This window comes from Suricata suricatta, chromosome 13, assembly GCF_006229205.1.
Source record: "Suricata suricatta isolate VVHF042 chromosome 13, meerkat_22Aug2017_6uvM2_HiC, whole genome shotgun sequence".
In the NCBI taxonomy this organism is placed as follows: Eukaryota; Metazoa; Chordata; class Mammalia; order Carnivora; family Herpestidae; genus Suricata; species Suricata suricatta.
This window is the reverse complement of record NC_043712.1, coordinates 10628453-10648333: the sequence shown is the minus strand read 5'-3', so window position 1 is coordinate 10648333 and position 19881 is coordinate 10628453. Positions and strand designations below refer to the sequence as shown.

The window sequence follows — 19881 nt, the reverse complement described above, 5'->3', positions numbered from 1 at the left end:
TGGGGCTGACATTTGGGATAGCAGCTTCCAGAATCTTCCAGCTACCTCTACAGTGGGATTCTGAAAGTCATTCCTAGAGACTCAACTTAAAGCATATTCCTCTACTCAGAATTTCTAATGATTCCATAAGACTGAATTCTCTGTATTCACTCCTTTTCTGATAGAGTGGTTTCTCTTAACTTCAACTAGACCGTGACTGATACAAGTCCTGTGCACACCTCTGCCCTATACTTATCACACTGCACAATCTTCCATCCCCTTGCTGACCTTCCCTACCTAATCCTACCCTTCTTGACAGAACCACTTTTATTTATCTTTGTGTCTTCTGCACCTAGAACAATATCTGACTCTTAACACACAATCATTTTCAGTAAGCTTTCAGGCAATTGTAATAACCATTATAACATGAAAGAGATTTAGCATGAATACTAAAGTATCAGATTGGGAAACAGCAGGCCTAGATTCTGCCACTATGTGATTATAAGTAAGTCTTTGAATGTGAATTGTCTCAAATTTAAACTAGAAGTGTTGACTAAAAGAGTTTTTTGGGACTCTAAAATTCTGTCATTCTATGATCTAAAATCCTCAGACAACTCACTGCTTTGGTAAAACGAACATATCTACAAGTATCCTTTAAAGGAAAATGGCCCTGAGAGGAAAGCACTTCTTTCTGGTTTTCCCTGTGGCCAACCATCCTACCGAGTTAACAAGACTCTGATAAAAGACAGAAAACAAAATAAACTCCTTTCAATGAAGCAAAATTCTAAATTTAAGCAGTAGTGACTAAGACTGAAATGCCATTCTATACAGGCCCTTTTTAAGGATGTAGGAAGTCTGAACACCAAAATATTTATTTTCCATTAAGATGCAATTAACTCAGGGTGTCTGGGTGGCTCAAACTGCTGAGCATCTGGCTTCGACTCAGGTCATGATTTCTCAGTTCATGAGTTTAAGATCCGCATCAGGCTCTGCGCTGACAGCTCAGAGCCTGGAGCCTGTTTCAGATTCTGTGTCTCCCTCTCCCACTATCCCTCCCCTGGTTGTGCTCTCTCTAATAAATAAATAAACTTTAAAAAAAAAAAAAGGAAAGAAAAGAAGCAATTAATTCAATAATTGTCCTAAACTAGACCGATACACTTGACACAACAATGAGAATTTTAAAGACTCCTTTTGTCCTCTCTGCTTGGCTCCATGACTTTGCTTCCATGGTTTCGTCTCATTATCTGGAGGGGTTTCCTCCTTCCTTCCATTTCCATAAAGCCTGCATTCTATAAAGGTCCACTCTCCATTTCAACCAATAATACTTCATAGGAGATAACAGGGGAATTCTTGGCTTGCAATAATGCTTTGAGATCTTTCCTCCTCAACCTGCATATCCGCAATCGTCTTAAAAGCACAACTCTCTTCTGGGTGAAGTTCATTCAAGGTTTCCCTAGGTTCTGGACTCTGCGTCCACACTGGCTGACAGGTGAGGACAGGCTCTGTGGAGCCAGGTGAGGACCCAGGGCTGGAGAAACAGGGCACACAGGATATGCAGGCTGGCAGGCAACAGAAGGGAACAGTTAAGAGAGCAGCAGAAGGCTGGTACACAAAAGAGAAAAACAAGGCAAACCCTATAGTGCCTAAAGCTAACCACTGTCAAAATTCTAATAACTTCTTCAAGCTCTTCAAGACAGAATAAATTAGGGTTCCCAGAGAATTAGGCTGGCTCAGGGCGCACTGAGATAAAGGTGTAGTAAAGACAGTCTTCTTACAGCTCTTTTGACACAGTCCCTCACAAATCATCCTGAGAACAGGAATGGGACTGTGTCAGGGTTGGCTCTTCCCAGCTGCAACAGGCAGCAGGGACGGGTAACTGAATTCACAGGATGCAGTAAACCAGGGCACTGATCAGGCCTTTCTCTACACATCCTCGTCAGGACGAACCTGCTCTGCACCACCATGGCCCTATCCCAGGACTACGTAATCCAGGTAGCATCGCTTCCTCCACTCACTCACCTGGTGGGAGACAACCCGTTTAATGCTGCCACAGTAGCTCAACATACACAGCCAAGTCTAGTTCTAGCCCTTCTGGAAGCCCCTGCACCTGCAGGATTAGGCAAACGGAAAACAGGTGATCCCTGTGCCTGAGAGGAGAAAGCTGAAGACTCACAAGGCTAATGAAGTTGTTTGGACACCATCTGGGCAAGGTCACTCCAAACTATGACCCAAGAAGCTAGTGTGGACCGGATTTCAATACTTTTCTGACTTTGTGATGGCTACTTAACCTTTCTGTGCTTCCATTTCCTCATCTGTAAAATGGGGATTAAGACAGCATCAATTTTGTAGGGCTGCTATCACGCATTAAATGAAATAGTGTCCTTAAAGAAGGTAAACTAATGTAATGCCCAGCATGTGTAACCTACCAGTAGATGTTAGGCATTACTATAATTTTTAATATTTTTCATAATCGTGTGGCAAGTGAAAAAGAGAATGAGCATTGAACTCAGTCCTAAATTAGAATCTTGATTCAACTCCTTATCAGCTGTGTGATCCTGCACAAACCCGTTTTTCTGATCCCCAGGGCCCTGATCTATATATAAATTGGGCATAATAGTATCTGCCTCACAGAATTTTCAGGATTAATAGTAGATGTGAAGCACTTTGAACAGTAGCTGGCACCTAACAGACACTTAATACTCCTTTTCTTCCCAAGGCCCCCATTATGCAGAAGGCAGATAAAAAACACTCAGCAGCCTTGGGGTGCCTGGGTGGCTAGGTCAGATAGGCATCTCTTATTTTTGGCTCGGGTCATGATCTCACAGTTCGGTAGTTCGAGTCCCACATTGGGCTCAGTGCAGAGCCTGCTTGGGATATTCTCATTCTCTATCTCTCTCTGCCCCTCCCTCATTCGCACTCCCTCTCCCTCTCAAAATTAATAAACTTCAATTACAGCTTCAATTAATCTCTGTAACCGTCTGCTTACATATAATTGGAGTTTTCACCTCAGCTCTATTTCTGAGCTATATTTAAAACCCTGACCCTTCCTAGTCAGCCCTGTTGTCTTATTGCTCCCCTTCCTTTCCCAATGAGATACCTGATCTTTTACATTTGTCCTGTTATCCTGATTTAGCCAGACAGCAAACCTTACTAACCCATGCTGGTCTCTTAGCCTCGTCTTGCCCTTGGTCACCATTGCTCCTACTCCAAGAAGGTCTAATCTTGAGAAGCAGTAATATGAGGTTGTCAAACTATCCTGACATTTCCTGTCCAAGGTGATAAAAAAAAAAAAAAAGAGTCTTTCAATGAACGCAGTCATTCATTGATCTTTTAATGAACACAGTCATTCATTGAAAGATTATTCTTTATACACCCACTACTAGTAAGCAGCACGTTAGGCACTAAGAGGGCATCAAAAGACATGACCTGTGGTCTCGCCCTCATAAGAGGCAACAAATACTCTCCTGAAGTTGCTCAAGACAACAGAAATTGGGACAGTTTTGAAAGGAAAGGTGAGCAGGTAATTAAGGACTCTCATTCCTACTCAAATGAGGTAAGAAAGGTGGTAGTCTCAGCCAAAGAAATGTAGCTTCTCCCCTATCCCATACCAACATAGTCCACAGTTATTTAGGTAGCCTATATTTCAATTTGAGCTTGAATTCATTCATCCTTCTTGCATGAAGCCTTGACTAGATCCTGTTAAGCGATCGACCTGACTTCTCCTTCCCCTTGGAAGACTCCAAATATAAAAGCATTTTCAAAGGAGATGGGACATCAGGCCTCATACCTCCTCTCTGAAAGATGCCAGAAAAGGGTTGGAAAGAGGTGCTGAAATTTTATAGTCCCCAACTCCTATCACTGTCTCCCCATCATCAGGTTAGCAAAGGTTAAAAGTATGAAAAACATCTGGAGACTTGAAGCATCTGGGGAAACAAGCACTCTTGTGCACTACATAACTGAGAATGTGGTTGGATGGAAAGTAATTAAGTATTACTTTTCAGCAGCACAAATAGAATCAATTTTAAATGTCCAAGCCTTTTAAGTCATGAATTTTACTTCTAGGAAAGCATTTATGGAACTCATAGAAGCCACGGTCTTCTACAAAAAAGTTCACTAGAGTGTTTTTTAAAATACTGTAAATATGAAACACCCAAATATTAATCAGCAGGGCAATGGGTAAATAAATCATGGTAAACTCACACAATAGAGCCATTAAGAGTGGTTTAGGAGGATATGGAGCAACTGGAACTCATATACTGCTAGAGGGAGAATAAATTGGCACAACCACTTAAGAAATTTGACAATATTTACTGAAACTCACACACACCTACCTCATGCAATTCTACTCTTAAACATATACCCAAGAGGACCAAGTGTATAGGTATACCAGAATGGAGAAGACTATTCATTGTAGCTTTATTGTAAAACAGGATGAACAAACTGTGGTATATTTACAGGCGAAGACGGTACAGCACTGAGAAAGATTGAACTACATGCAACAACATGGGTGAATCTCATGGACAGATTTTTGAATGAAAGAGACTTTAGGATCCCCTTCTATCAAGTTCAAAAACAAGCTAATATATAGCAATAAAATCAAATCAGTAGTTGCCAGGGGCAGGAGAAGGGAGGAGGCTAACAGGAAGCACAATAGAACCTTCTGGGGTGCCACATAGTATGTTTTACCCAATCTTTATTGAGGTATAATTGACAAAAATTGTATATACTTAAGGTGTACAACTTGATGTTTTTATATTCATATACATTGTTAAATCATCACCACGATCCAGCTACATAACATAACCATCATCTCACACAGTCACCTTTTTCATGCGTGGTGAGAACACTTACTTAAGATGTACCCTCTTAGCAAATTTCAAGTACACAATTCAGTACTGTTAACTATAATCACATGGCTGTACTCTAAATGATCTTCATCTGGGTAAAGGTTACACAACTATATACATTCATCAACCTATATACTTACCTTTGAGGATTTACCTCCTTTTATATCTCAATACATTTTTTAAAATGATAAAGTTATTTGGAACTATAAATGACATGAAAAGGTGTCCTGTTTAATAATTTTTTTTACAGTTTATTTTTTTGAGAGAGAAAGAGATCTCTGAGCATGTGTGCGAGCAGGGGATGGGCAGAGAGAGAGAATCCCAAGCAGGCTCCATGCTGTCAGTGTGGATCCCAATGGGGGCTTGATCCCATGAACCTTGAGATCATGACCTGAGCCGAAACCAAGAGTTGGATTCCTAACCAACTGAGCCACCCAGGCACCCCTTAATAATTTTTAATTGGACCCCTGAAATACTTTTATATTGACTGCTATACAGATTTAACAAACAGTAACTTTTTTACAGTGTGACTTTGGTACATTTTACACATTGCATAATTCACCCATTGGAACTGTATATATACTTCAATGATTGTTAGTAAATTTACAAACTTGTGCAACCATCACCATAAATCAGTTTTAGAACATTTTTATCACCCCAATGAAATCCCTCATGCCCCTTTACTGTTATCTATTTTCTCACCCTGGTTCCAAGCAACCATTAATCTACTCTACCCTTCTAGATTTGCTTTTTCTGGACATTCACCTAAATGCGATCGTAGGCCTGCGTGGCCTCTTGTGTCTTGCTTCTTTCACTTAGTGTAATGTTTGCGAAGGGCTTCCACGCCATGGCATGTATCAGTGTTTCTTTATATAGCTGAACACTTATCCATTATACAAATCAACCACATTTTGTCTACTAATTCATCAACTGATGGGCAGAAACATTAACTTCTGCAACATTTCTATTTACAAATCTAGCTAAAGCACCACCTCCCACACTCCTCTCATTCTCCTCCTTCCAGAATCACCATTGTCTTGAGGTCAGCATGCAGCCTTCTCCCTTCATGCTTGTACATGGTTAACACACATGAATGCATGCATGGCAAAATAGTGCTGTTTCGTGGTTTTAACATTTACATATCTGTATACTGTTCTTCAACTTGCTGTTTTACTCAATTATATTTTGTGAGATTTGTACAATTTAAGTAGATTAAATTCATTCATTTTCATTGCTATAAAATTCTCCAATTATAAATAAGTCATAGTTTATCCATTTCCTCTATTGGTGGCCATTTTAGTTTGCAATATTTTTCTATTTAAAAGATGCTATGAATATTCTTGATTATATCTCCTCATGCACATGTGAGAATTTCCTTATTTACTTAAAAGTGAAACTGCTAGTTTCTAGGGTATGAGCACCTTCCACTTTACTACGTATTACCAAAGGAGTTCAGAGTTTTTGTTCCCCAACATCTTCACCAATATTTGGTATCATCCAGCTTTTAAATTTTCTGCCACTCTCATAGAAGAAACAGTATCTCTGGGCTGTGTTTTGTATTTCCTTGATTTTTTAATGATGTAATCTTTTTATATGAGTATTAACCATTTTGTGACCCGTTTAATATTTTTTGCCTGTTTTCCTATTTCTTTCTTTCATTTTCCTTATGTATTTGGATCCTACACCTTGCAAATATTTGAAATTTTTTAATTTTTATTTTGTTTATAGTTTCTTTTGCCACACCAAAATTTTAAATTTTAGGTGTGGTTAAATCAAGCCCTTTCCATCCGGATTTGTGCTTTTTCATATCTTATTCAAGAAACACTTTCCTATCTAGAACTCTAAAAATATTCTCACATTTTTTCAAATATTATGAACTTCTGCTTTTTAATGTAGGTCCTTAATCCAGCTGACATTTATTTTTATGATCCCTGCGAGTAGGCAACGGTTTTTAAGTGGATAGTCAATTGTCTCCGAAATAGCAGGACTGCCTGATCCCAGCCATTTACTCCCACCTCCTAAGGGCACTTGGCAAAGCCTTCCTCATCCAAAAAAAAATGTTTAAAGAAAGGGTTGGATATTTTTTAATATCCCTTAAACATAACAAGCCATAGCTAGGGATACTTGGTAGGACAGAACAAACCAGAATATACTGGGTCAACTTTCCTTAGACCCAAGGAAAAAGACAGATTTGTCTTCATCCAATAAAAAAGCATAAGGAATCCATCCAGATAGAAAACCATCTAGCAAGTGAAAATACTGGGCAAGAGCAAAGTGGTCAGACATCACTACCAGCTTTCTTTCACAGTCATGAAATACCAAGTTTGAAGAGTTTCATGGGGACACAAATCCCAACTTTTACCTAGCCCTCAACATTCATATTCTCATAGCTTTCCTCGACTTTCCAAAGCTCAGATTTAGAAAAGCTTAGGTACGCTTATTTCAATAGTTAGTGTTAAGAGAAATGCTTAATTGATACTGCCGTAATCATCACTAAACTTCATTCACAGTGATATTCTTAAATAACAAAAATCATTTCACTGGATAGAAATCCTCATAACTACTATTACTTTGTAACTACTTGGGAGGCTTTTACATAATATTACATTTACCATAATAATTTACATAATATAGCTAGTATCAAGCAGTGAAATGTAAATTCCTTGTTCTCTTGAAAAAAGGAAAGAACACCATTTTATGTTAATGACATGTTTCTGAATATGACACTCGAAGGCATTCTTGCAAAGATATATAATATGGAGATTGATAATTTACCAAATAAATTCACTGTGATCAATTCTTTTATAAAAATTCACAGGAACTATTAATGAAAGCAAATGTTAACTTAATATTTTTTTACCCCTTCCTTCTTCTACCGTCTATTAGAACTTATTGAGAATACAATTTTTAACAATATTTCTTTGGAAATGCTATAATCCAACTGCTGTATAATTATCTTTTAGGCTGCAAATTTTCAGTATTCTACATACTTTATAGTATATTTTACATATACTTAAAAACATAACCTCAATGGTCAAGGAAACAAAAAAGGTACTCTTTGGTTTAAAAATTCATTAAGCATAATAAATTCAATTAGACACAGTATGAGGTTTTCCTCAAAGCCATACAATAATAATACAAGTTTGTATTGTTCAAATATTCTCATTGTTATACAGGTTGTCACATTTCACTTTTAATAGGAACTGACTCAAAGAGACCTTGGAACAAAAGTATCCTAACCAAGTAGCGGTTCCCAAAGTGTCATGCTAAAAAAACATTACTCTCCAATTCACACGATTCAACAATCAAATCAGAGAACAACCACTTCTTTATTAAGAGAACAATGCACATTAGTTTCCTGGGTCCAAGTGATGCTACCTAAAAGATATTTAAACAAGAAAAACTAAAGATACAATAATTGGAATAATATTAATACTAATAAAATATTTTTAAAGCTGATCAGTTATAATCACATTCACTGACTGATAGTTGTATGAGGTTAGCAATGGTTCCAACTTCAGCTGAAAACAAATGACTTAAAAGGCCTTAGAGGAATTACTAATGCTGACAATCTTCTTCATTAAAAAAAATAATAATAAAGACGATTCAACCTATAAAGACTAAATCCCACTAGAAAAGATGTGATGTGGTTAGGTAGGAAATAAAATCTCATTGAAAGTAAAACGATGGAGATAAAATGGTACCTTCATTACAAAGATATCACAAACAGCTGTATTCTTTAAAATTATTCATTCAAGATATAATTTGCTCTCCTGCAGTGTCAGATGCTAATGCAACCAATTTTATACCATCTAAGCACTGTTTACAGATGCACCTTCTGTTTTTAAATCAGCAGGAACCATTGACCAGCATACACAGTATTACTAACTAGATAATCAGCAAATGTGTAAAGGGTGACACACACTCCCATACGCATTTGACCACAAAACTGCTTTAATGAATGTGCAGGAGTATAAACAACTGCACACACTAAACAAATCTAATTCAAAAATGGATCAAAAAGTCAGTTCTTACAAACAGCCATTGTGCTGCAGATCAGGAATAACTTCTAGTACCTAAAATGGGACAACTGTTTTAATTTATTAAAAGCATGGTTTCTGAGAGAATTCCTAAAGATATACACTATTATGACCCACCTAATTTTCCAAACTGACTTTATTCTCCTTTATTACATAACATCTAACAATATGAAGAGGCTAAATCATACCTATAGTTCAGTCTTTCAAGGCAATATAGCAATCTGGACAAAAAAACAAACAAAAACAAAACAAAAACCAACCAACCAAACAACACCCAAAGCTATTGTCGTAATTCAAAAAGAAAAGGAAAACTTACATCAATATATTCAGAGGGTAAGAAGAAAGGAAACGCTTATTGAGGACCTGTTTGCCAATGGGCCCTAAACTGACTTAACATTTTCTTTTTTTAATCTTCACAGCCATCCTATAAAATAGGCACAATCATTCTTTATGGAAGAAAGCAAATCTCAGATGTTAACAGATTGCTCCAAGGTTATGCAGCTAAGGAACAAAGCAGAGATTTAATCTCAAGTTTGTAGGACTCCAAAGTCCAAACTATCATTTGCACCAAGTTCTCTTCACCAAAAACAAACAAACAAAAAGGATGAAATGGGCTGTATGGACTGGTCTGAGAAATTAAATGCTGTCAATGAAGTTGGGTCTAAGGAGATTTTTTTAATGTATTCATTTTTGAGGGACAGAGAGAGACTGAATGTGAGTGGGGGAGGGGCAGAGAGAGAGAGGGAGACACAAAATTCCAAGCAGGCTCCAGGCTCTGAGCTGTCTATCGGCACAGAGCCCCATACAGGGCTCGAACTCATGCGCAGTGAGATCACGACCTGAGCCGAAGTCGGATGCCCAACCGACTGAGCCATGCAGGGGCCCTCTAAAGGAGATTTATAATTCCAAATAAGTATTTCACAAACTTATTTAAATGACCTCCTCTTAAGCGGGAACATTTGATACATCAAAAATCCATGACAAAGATCTGTAACAAAAATCTGTAACAAATACCAGAAAACAATTTAGAGGAATATAAATAATTACCTGGCTCTCTGATGCTAACTACCCTTGGGGGCCATTAAGTGATTCTTTCCATTAATCTCTGAATAGAGCCAAACATCATATTACTTTGAGTTCAAAAAAGACTGTATAGTTTTCAAAGAGCTTCTACATGCTTTAGCATTCATAAAGTCCTCAAACCAATCCACTGAAAAGATTAAAGGAATATAGCAGATACCTAAACAGGAAAATAAAGAGAGATATTCTAAACACAGACAAGAGTACTCATCAGTCCCGAGCTAACTCTGTCCCCCACACCTTCTCAAGGCAAAAACATGGCGAGCAAGATAAAAAGTGCAGTAGCCCACCAACTGGTCTCTCATTTGTGAGGCTCAAGCAAGGAGGTCACTTCAGGCAGAACTCCATGGCTATAGTAAGAGAATATGGACAGCCCTGTTCCATAAATACCCAATCTCTCTACAAAACAACACCAAGGGTTCCTGCCATTTTAGAAATGACAATCAGAGCTTATTTTTATTTTTTTTAACATTTATTCATTTTTGAGAGAGAGACACAGTGTGAGCAGGGAAGCAGCAGAGAGAGAGGGAGACATAGAATCCAAGGTAGCTCCAGGTTCCGAGCTGTCAACACAGAGCCCGACACGGAGCTCGAACCCACTGGCCAGATCATGACCCGAGCAGAAGTTGGATGCTTAACCGACTGAGCCACCCAAGCACCCCAAAGCTTCGATTATTAATTAGGTCACAAAGTTAAGTGGCAGACATTAGATTCAGATCCAGACTTTAGCCTTCGAGATTAGAAATTACCTTCCCAAGAACTGCTTTGAAAGATACCTTTATGTCAAATTACAACAGGAAATGCAAAATTAGAGATTTCACTAGAAGATTAGAAATGACAAACAGCATGTCAGTCTGCATATTGGGAGGTTTGAGGATGGAGAGATCACTTTATCTCAAGACATACACTTAAAAAGGCTAACCATCCATGTGAAACATATAACAGTAATATAAATTGATCACTTTTTTAATATATTGTAATTTTTACATCCAAAGGAGTATTACCCTCACAAAGGAGTAATAACCTTATGTTGACAATACATTTATTTCAATATTAAATTATTTTGTGGGTCTCCTTTGGAAACTTCCCTCAGAGACTTTGGAATGCTCATTTAAATCTCTCATATTTTCCTAGTTGGGAATATAATGAATACAGTCTTCTGGAATATGATCAAGCATTACATACTAAAGGCCTTAAGAATGTGCCAACCCTTTGACCAGGTAATTCGACTTCTAGAAATATACTCAAAGGAAATGCTAATAAATGTACGTAATGATGATCATTACCATATTATTTATAACAACAACAGAAGACAACCTGACTTATAAGGGATTGGCTAAATACAGCATGATACATTTATGTAATAAACTACAATACACCCATTAAAAATTATATAGTAGAACAGAAGTTCTCAAAGTGTGGTCCCCAGGCCAGCAGAATTATCACTTAGCAATTTAAAATACAAGTTCTCAGGCCTACACCAAACCTACTTAAGTTTTGGGCTTGAGGTCCAGCAAGCTATGCTTTCCCGAGCTCCCCAGGTGACTGTCATGCACACTAAAATTTGAGGACTGTGACAAAATAACATTTGTCACCTACCTACTCAGACCATTTCCCCATGTTCAATTTAAAAAAATTTTTTTTATATTTATTTATATTGCAAGGGGAAGGAGTAGAGAGAGAGAGACATACACACACACACACACACACACACACACACACAGAATCCAAAGCAGGCTCCAAGCTCTGAGCTGTCAGCACAGAGTCTGATGTGGTGCTCGAACGCACAAACCGCAAGATCATGATCTGAGCTGAAGTCAGATGCTTAACTGACTGAGCCACCCAGGTACCCCTTTGCATTCTAAACTTTTAAGAGCGCATTTCTATATGATCCTCTGCCTCCTCTGCTTAAAGTTACACACCATCCGAACACATGCACACACATGTACATATGCACACACACTCACATATACAGAGATATCTAATCCTTCACTATCCAAACTCTAACCATCCTAACAGTCAAATAATGTTTAAATGAATCTCTTACAAATCTACATTCTTGCCATTTGTCATACAAAACTCAGGAGCCAATTATTACAGAATCAGATCAAGCAGAAGCCCTTACCACTCAAACTCAAAAAACAGATTCAAGGAACAAGAGATATTTGATACAAATCTGGGGGTGTACAAATATGTTAACATATACCAGCTGATAACATATACCAATGATTATACCTAAGAATTGGGAGTAGAAGCTAATTTAGTTTTCTTCTGTTTGCTTCTCTGAGTTTTGTAAACAATCTTCAATGAAGGTACTCTAAATTGAAACTTCAGCGATTACTTGATGAAATATATATCAATCATGCAAACTAAATAATACATTATTTAGAGGTACCTACATATTTGATAAAGCGGTCATGAAAAGCAAGACAATGGAAACAATGAGGGGAGGAGCGGTAGTTATCTGGGGAAGGCAGTGAGAGACAGGAGGAGGGTAGATTCATGGATGAAGCACACAGAGGGCTTCCAGACCTTAGTAATGTTCTGTTTAAACTGATATGGTAGACTATCCTCAGAGCTGTCACTCGCCTCTGGCACATGCCACCTCTGTTTCCCAGCTATAGAGCCTGTTTCCCTCTCCTTCAATCAGGCTGACCTAGTGCCTTGCTCTGAACAACAGAAAACAACAGAAATTACACTGATCCACTTTGGGACCTGGGCCTTTGGAGGCTTGGCAGCTTCTGTTTTCCTTTTAGAAATCCTTTTGGAATCTGGCCACATGTATCTCAGGCCGGGCTTCTGAAAGAAGAGGGGCCACAGAGTCAGAGAAGACCCAGTGAGGACCCAGCTGCTCTGGCCACCCAGGTGAAGCATGAGACACAGGAGTGACGCCATCTTGGACGTCGGAGCTCCAAGCTGAAAGAGTGGCTCCAGCGGAAACGCACGGAGCAGAAACGCGGAGATGAGCCCAGCCAACCCACGGAAGTGCGAGAATGAGTAAGTCGGTACTGCGTTAAGTAAGGGAATTTTGAGGTAATTTTTAGAGGCAGCAACAGAGAATGGAAAACAAATTTTGTATGCTGTTTTCAAGATCTTAGAGATGATAAATCATCTTTTATAGGATAAAAGCTTTAATTTGTAAGTTATTTATATCTAAAGTGGATAATGTAATAGTGTTTTACATTCAAAATATAATGAAGTTTATTTTCCTGTGGGATTTCAAAAAAATGGCTGGAGCAACAGCATGATCACAACTTGTCCGATGTCTGTTTCCTTGTCATAAATAAGACCAAAAAGCAAAGTACAGACCAATCTTATCTTTTTGACCAACAGTTTTGTATTTGGGTTACAGCTTAGCAAAATGAAGAAGCAGAACATCGAAAAGCATATTTTAGAACAGTTTAAATAACATGGGCATCCTCTACAAAGATGTGAATACTGACTAGCTAAGCCATCTGGAACTAGCAACTTTTTATGAATAGCGTTTTGACAACTTTATCAAATTCCTCCTCACACATCATTCCAGGTAAGTGTTCTACCTCTTCTTTATCTATGTTGGTAATGTATTTTCCCTAAAAATACTCATTTCATCTCAAATTTGTCAGAAAAAAATATATACACAGTATTCTCTTATGTGTAAATAGACAAAGACTGAAAAATATACATCATTAAAATAACAGGAATTTACCTGAGTGTTGGGGAAATTTTATATTGCATTTTAAATATTCTATTTCCCAAATTTCCCAAGTGTCACGCTTTTAAAATGAAACAGAATGCGAAGAGTAAACAAGGAGCCACTGTCTGGTCCTGCTCTAAGAATGAGATCACACTGAGCTCACCAGGCAGGGGTGGCTGACAAGGACTGGGCATGAGAAAATCTGAAAACACAACTCTGCGGCTTGCCCCCATCTTTCCCTATGGTGGGGCAGAGGTAACAATCTGAATTATTTGAGCATTTGCCACTGATCCCTGCAAAACAGATGAACTGTGAGTTAGGAGACAATCTGTGCTGGCGTGAGATTTCCTAAGATCCCCGGAATAATTTTGGGCCATCAAGTCTGTAAGAGTTCCAAACAGACCGCTGAACAGGACTGCTCTCGGGCCTTTTAAAATTCATTGTTGTCTCTGGCTTTCCAGGGAACGGGATCCAGTTCTCAGCCCAACAGTCTGCAGAGGACAAGCACACAGAATACCATCCCAGTGGACACAATAAGGCGGCAGCAGCCACCAGCTCCAGCCCTCCTCTTGCTTCCATTATCATAATTTATGCATCCTTGGAGACTCCAGTATAAAACAATGATTAATGCTGAGGAAGCCAACAGCATCAAAGGTTTGGAAGTGACCACTGGCCTTAAAGCAGAAAATCATAGTTCAGTCACACAAATGCTTATCGAACCTATATGTTAAAAATTCACTGAAAAATGAAATCACTTACCAAGCTCCCACAGTCATAACTATTATGGTCTTAATCTTGAAATACTTTGGTTTCCTTTTGTCTGGGTCTATGACCATACAAGTAATCTGGGTTTTAATTTATCTGTACAGCACTTGATTTTATCAAACTAATAATACTAGCCTATAAAGTCACTAAGGCAATAAAATTTAATAAGAGCAGTCCTCTGAGCTATTAGAGAATGCCATTATAACATAATGTTATCATCATCACTATATGGTTTACACATGACAGATGTCACTGTAATAAATACTAACAATACTTGAGATATCTTTTCAATACCCTGGAAAAGGCCATGGTGCACAACATACAGAAGTAAAAATTACTTTCAAAAAATATACAGGTTAGAAATAGATAGTTACAGCCTCTATATATAAGGGAAAAATTAGAAATCGCAGAAGTTTTGGTGATGACATTGATGCCTAAAAAAGATTCCAGGGCCTTCAACAATATTAACAAGTCAGCAAGGGCATATGGAATTACCTTTCTTTAAAAACTGGATATATTCACATTTAGCTGCCCTAACTGAAACACCGTGTTGCTCAGAAGCTATATACTATGCTGTGTAATAGCTGTAATAGTGGCTTTCAAATTTCTTTGGCCTGTTAATTACCCACATTAAGAAATTTGTTGTATCTCCAGTGGTACATACATTATACCCACGGAACAAAAGTTCCAGGAACCAATATTTTTCCTTACTAGAGGTTATTTTCTCTGATAACTGCTATTCTATTCTATTAAAATTTTTTAATTCGCTTTAAGATCCACTGAATTGATTTCATTACCAACGAGTGGGTCACAACCTAGCTTGTTTACAAACTACCATTAGGCCTTTCTTGATACTTTGGATGAAGGGGGAAAAAGAACTAACAGACCCACTATGTGCCACCTATTATGCAATAAGATACAATTTGTGTCCTGACTTAATTCTTACACCAACCCAGTTAGTAAGTCAGGTCATGTTTACTCATTTCAAAAAATGTAACTTCCTTTCCACAAATGTTGATTGAGTGCTTATTATGTGTTAGGTACTAGTGCTAAAAAATCTGGGAATACCTGAGCAGTGAACAAACCCATACAGTCTTTGCCCTCAAAAAACTAGAGTCCATGGAAGGAAGATCTTAAATGGGCAGTGAGTGCTACCGAGAGAAGCATGGCACGCTCTGATGGTACCTAACAGAGAGAGCCAGCTTAGACGGAGATCTCTTAAAAGGTTCCCAAAAGAGTTATCACAAGAGCACAGACTTCAAGGACGCAAAGGAATCGGGCAGACAAAAGTAGGGAAACGTGGTATGGGTGGACGGAAGGAACAGCGCTGACTAGAAGCACGCTCGAGACAGGAAGGAATTTGGGTCAAGAGAAGAAATAAAAGAAGGCCAGTGTAACAATCGCCGAGCACAAGGGAAACGAAGCCAGGAGAGGCTGGTGCCAAGCCATGCAGGGTTTCACGGGGCATGTTAAGGACTTTGGACTTTACTCAGGTGTAAAAAGAAGCCACTGCAAAGTTCTGAACAAGGACTGGGAGGTAGGGAAGAAGATCAGATAGGTTTCCCAGAGAGTACCTGAGCTGTTCTGTGGAGAATGAACTGTAAATAGGCAAACCTTAAAGTAAGTTTAGTGAGGCGGCCACAGCAATAGTATGAGAAATGATATGGGCTTTGATGCAGGTGATGGCAATGGAAAACAAGTGAGCAAACTTGAGATGAGAGACAGAACTGGACATGAAAGATGAATGAGTGAGAGGAAAGACAAAGACAGAGAATGACTCCAGGTTTCTGACACAAACAACTCTAAGATAGGAAAGCTGTAGAAGGAGCCAAGTTTGAAGGAAAGATCCTAAGCTCAGTCTAAGATGTCCATAAGGAGAAATTCAAGAGGACCCTTCAAGTAGACAGTGTGAATCCACACACCAAATAAATGTCAGAGACAGACTGGAAGCCTGCCAGGTCTACCTGCCATCAAAGTTCTTTCACGACGCTGAGATGCAGATGAGAATTATGATGGTGATAATGAGGAATACAATACAGCATCAACTAATGGTGACTGACCTTCTACAGTGTGCGAGGCACTCACAACTGCCACTCTGCTGAAGAGGCTGTGCTTGGAGCGGTGAGGTACCTTGAAGAAGCTGACAAAGGAGCAACACCAGGATTTAAACTCAGATCTAGACAGACTCCAAAAAATTATGCTTCCTAAACCACAATGTAGTCTAAACCACAATGACACTGAAATCCAGAGTGGGGCTACCAAGACCTTTAACTCCCAACCACCTGCCAACAAGAGATTTAAAGTTCTATGAAGGCAGGGGCAGCTGGGGGGCTCAACTGGTTAAGCGTCTGACTTCAGCTCAGATTGTGATCTCACAGTTTGTGAGATTTAAAGTCTGACAGCTCAGAGCCTGAAGCCTGCTTTGGATTCTGTTTCTCCCTCTTTCTCTGCCCCTCCCCTGCTTGCACACACTCTCTCTCTCAAAAATAAAAATTAAAAAAAAAATTTTTTAAACAATAAAGTTCTTTGAAGGCAGAGGAGTACTCAGTTCATCTCTATAAATTCTGCCACATTCATTAATGGTTTGCTGAATGGAAGTCAAGAAAGCATGTTCCCTCAATTTGCTGTTAAATCAAGTTTTAGATTTGGAAAATCACCAAGAGATGGCATATCATTAACTTTTACAAATAATGTATGTAGTTTGAATTCAAAACATATAGGTAATTTCAAAACTGAGAGGGCCACAAAAATGAAAGAAAAAAGATGTCAAAAATATTCTTCCAGATGTGTTCTTATACCTATCATCCAATTGTTTTCTGACACCAGCATACCCCCCAATCTACTACTATAAACTCTTATTTCATTTAAAAAGAGAAGGTTTTAGCCATCTGCTCCAACATAAGATTAAATTAGAAAAATGAAACAGGGGCACCGGGGTGGTTCAGTCAGCTAAGCGTCTGACTCTTGATTTCAGCTCAGGTCATGATCTCATGGTCATGGGACGGAGCCCCACATTGAGCTCCATGCTGAGCATGGAGCCTGCTTGAGATTCTCCCTCTCTCTCCCCCTCTGCCTCCCCCGCTCAGGCTCTCTCTCAAAATAAATAAACATTAAAAAAAAAAAAAAAAAACCTCATCTCCTTCCCCAAAACTTAACCTTATAGAGAAAAAAAAAATTTCACCTCACTGTGTGGTACCAAACAAAGGGACGATATTTCAGTTCAAGAATACTGGTATAACGAATCCAACTCTTATAAATCTTATTTAAAACTGGAATGAATAAAGTTAGTTCAAAATTAATCTCAAGGCATATACTATAAAAATACCTTCTAAGAAAGAAACTTCAGTTCCATTTACCTAATAAACATCGAACACTTTTAGGTATGCAAGAAGCAAGTTAGTGTACTTAATAGAATCTAAGAAACCATTGACAGTGAGATGCACCATTCTATCACTATCCCAACAAAAGGACAGAAAATTAAATTATGATACAATGGTTTCCTGAGTAAAAATAACTTATTCAGTTTTTTTAGAACAGATTTTTTAATCTGACACTACTGTGAGTACATAAAACATAAAACACAAGCATGATAAATTAATTAAAGTATTCCTAAAACTTTTTCACATTCAGAGCACAGCTCTTCTGAATTACTTTTCAACTCAGAGTCCTCAATCCAGGTTTTCCACACAATATGATCCCTTGTGCTACCAGAAGCACTAGATAATGCAGCTTTTCTAAAACAAAATTAAAGGTTTCTCTATTGCCTCTGAGACTTTTTTCCTAAGTTGCTGATCACCATCTCTAATAGATGCTGATCTTGCAAAAGGGTGTCAAGAGAAAGTTTTCAGATTAAAATCACGCCTTGCGTTACTTTCTCAAATGATCCTGAAATGTCAGCAGCTGCAGGTGTCCGATCGTCCGACCAGGACTCACAGCCAAGTTCTTCCATGCCTACGCAATGACATCACAACAGCTGCCTGGCTCGCAACAATTATAAGATCCCATCTATTGTGGATGCATCATGATTTCAGACATTAAACTATGGGAGAAAAGATGTCCTAAAATCAGTAAGGTAAACTGGCTTGAATTCTACAAGATTATATATATGAAACCCTCATGTGGAAAAGAAGATGTGGCTGATTGTACTTTTGTACCCAGTTTTTCACACTGCTCCTTCCTGGAGAGAACCCTGCATCCCTGTCTGTTGGCACATGACTTGCATGGCGTTCTCTGTGGAAACAGTGGCCAAAAAAATGTGAATGCAGATTTTGCATCAGACATAAGGTCCAAACAACAACGAGATTCTCTTAGTTGGAGATCTACCAAAGAATACTTTAAAAATTCCTCTCTTGAATATTACTTGATCAAAAAGAAGGCAATCTTTCCATCTGCAACAATGTGGATGGAACCAGAGTGTATTATGCTAAGCAAAATAAGTCAGAAAATAAATGATTTCACTCATATGTAGAATTTAAATGAACACAGGGAAGGGAAGGAAAAATAAGATAAAAACAGAATGAACCAAACCATAAGAGACTTTTTTTTTTAATCTTTATTTTTGAGTGAGAGAGAGCAAGTGGGAGAGGAAGAGAGAGAGCAGGAGACACAGAATCTGAAGCAGGCTCCAGGCTCTGAGCTGTCAGCACAGAGCCCAACGTAGGGCTTGAACTCACAAACCACGAGTTCATGACCTGAGCCGAAGACGGATGTTTAACCACTCTAAAATACACAGAACAAACTGAGGGTTACTGGAGGGGAGGTGGGTGATGGGCATTAAGGAGGGCACTTGCTGGGATGAGCACTGGATGTTGTATATAAGTGATGAATCATTAGGATCTACTCCTGAAACCAATACTACACTGTATGTTAACTAACTTGAATTTAAATAAGTTAAAAATAAAATGAAGTAAAATACAATGTTTCTTAAAAAAATAAAAAATTCCTCTCTCAAACTCAATGTGATCCCAAACAGTATGGAAACAGACATCAAAGTATAAAGTACAACTCTAGAAATAATTTAAATGCAGCTGAAAGCTGGAAAATAATTTCTGTAATTCTAACACACCCAGGATTAATCACACAGTATGGGCTAGAAATTATACATATAGAGAGAAATTCAACAAGATATCAAAGCTTGTAATGTATGACAAATACTTGGAAAATGATTTTTACATTGAAAAATAGCTAAATACAAGTCAACTGATTGTGTGGGAGGATTCACACCCAATTATTCATGCATACGAAATTAATTATAGGTTTTCTATAGTCTACATTACATACATACACCCACATAACACTCATCTTCTTTGGACTCGTTTCTCTATCACTTAGATTTCCTGTGTACCTGCCACACAATATCGAGGTACTTGCTAACCTAAAGTCCAAAGTCTGAAAGAGAAATAGGCCTGGAACAGAATTATTTAGTGCCTCAAGGTAATGATTTGCTGTGATCTTAGACAGCTTCATTAACCTATCTAAGCACAGGTTTCCTCAT

General features: G+C 38.3%; 1 protein-coding gene across 2 annotated transcripts in view; it reads right to left on the bottom strand.

The window, feature by feature from the left end:
* DENND1A (DENN domain containing 1A) overlaps positions 1 to 19881 on the bottom strand; it is a 452638-nt gene that overhangs the window by 382204 nt on the left and 50553 nt on the right. The window contains exon 1 of one of the 2 annotated variants that reach the window (XM_029920020.1): positions 16448 to 16601. The exons of the other annotated variant lie outside the window; for it this stretch is intronic. The gene's annotated coding sequence lies outside the window, so the exon portion shown is untranslated. Of the gene's footprint in view, positions 1 to 16447; positions 16602 to 19881 lie in introns of those variants that run through there. 2 annotated transcript variants of the gene reach the window in all.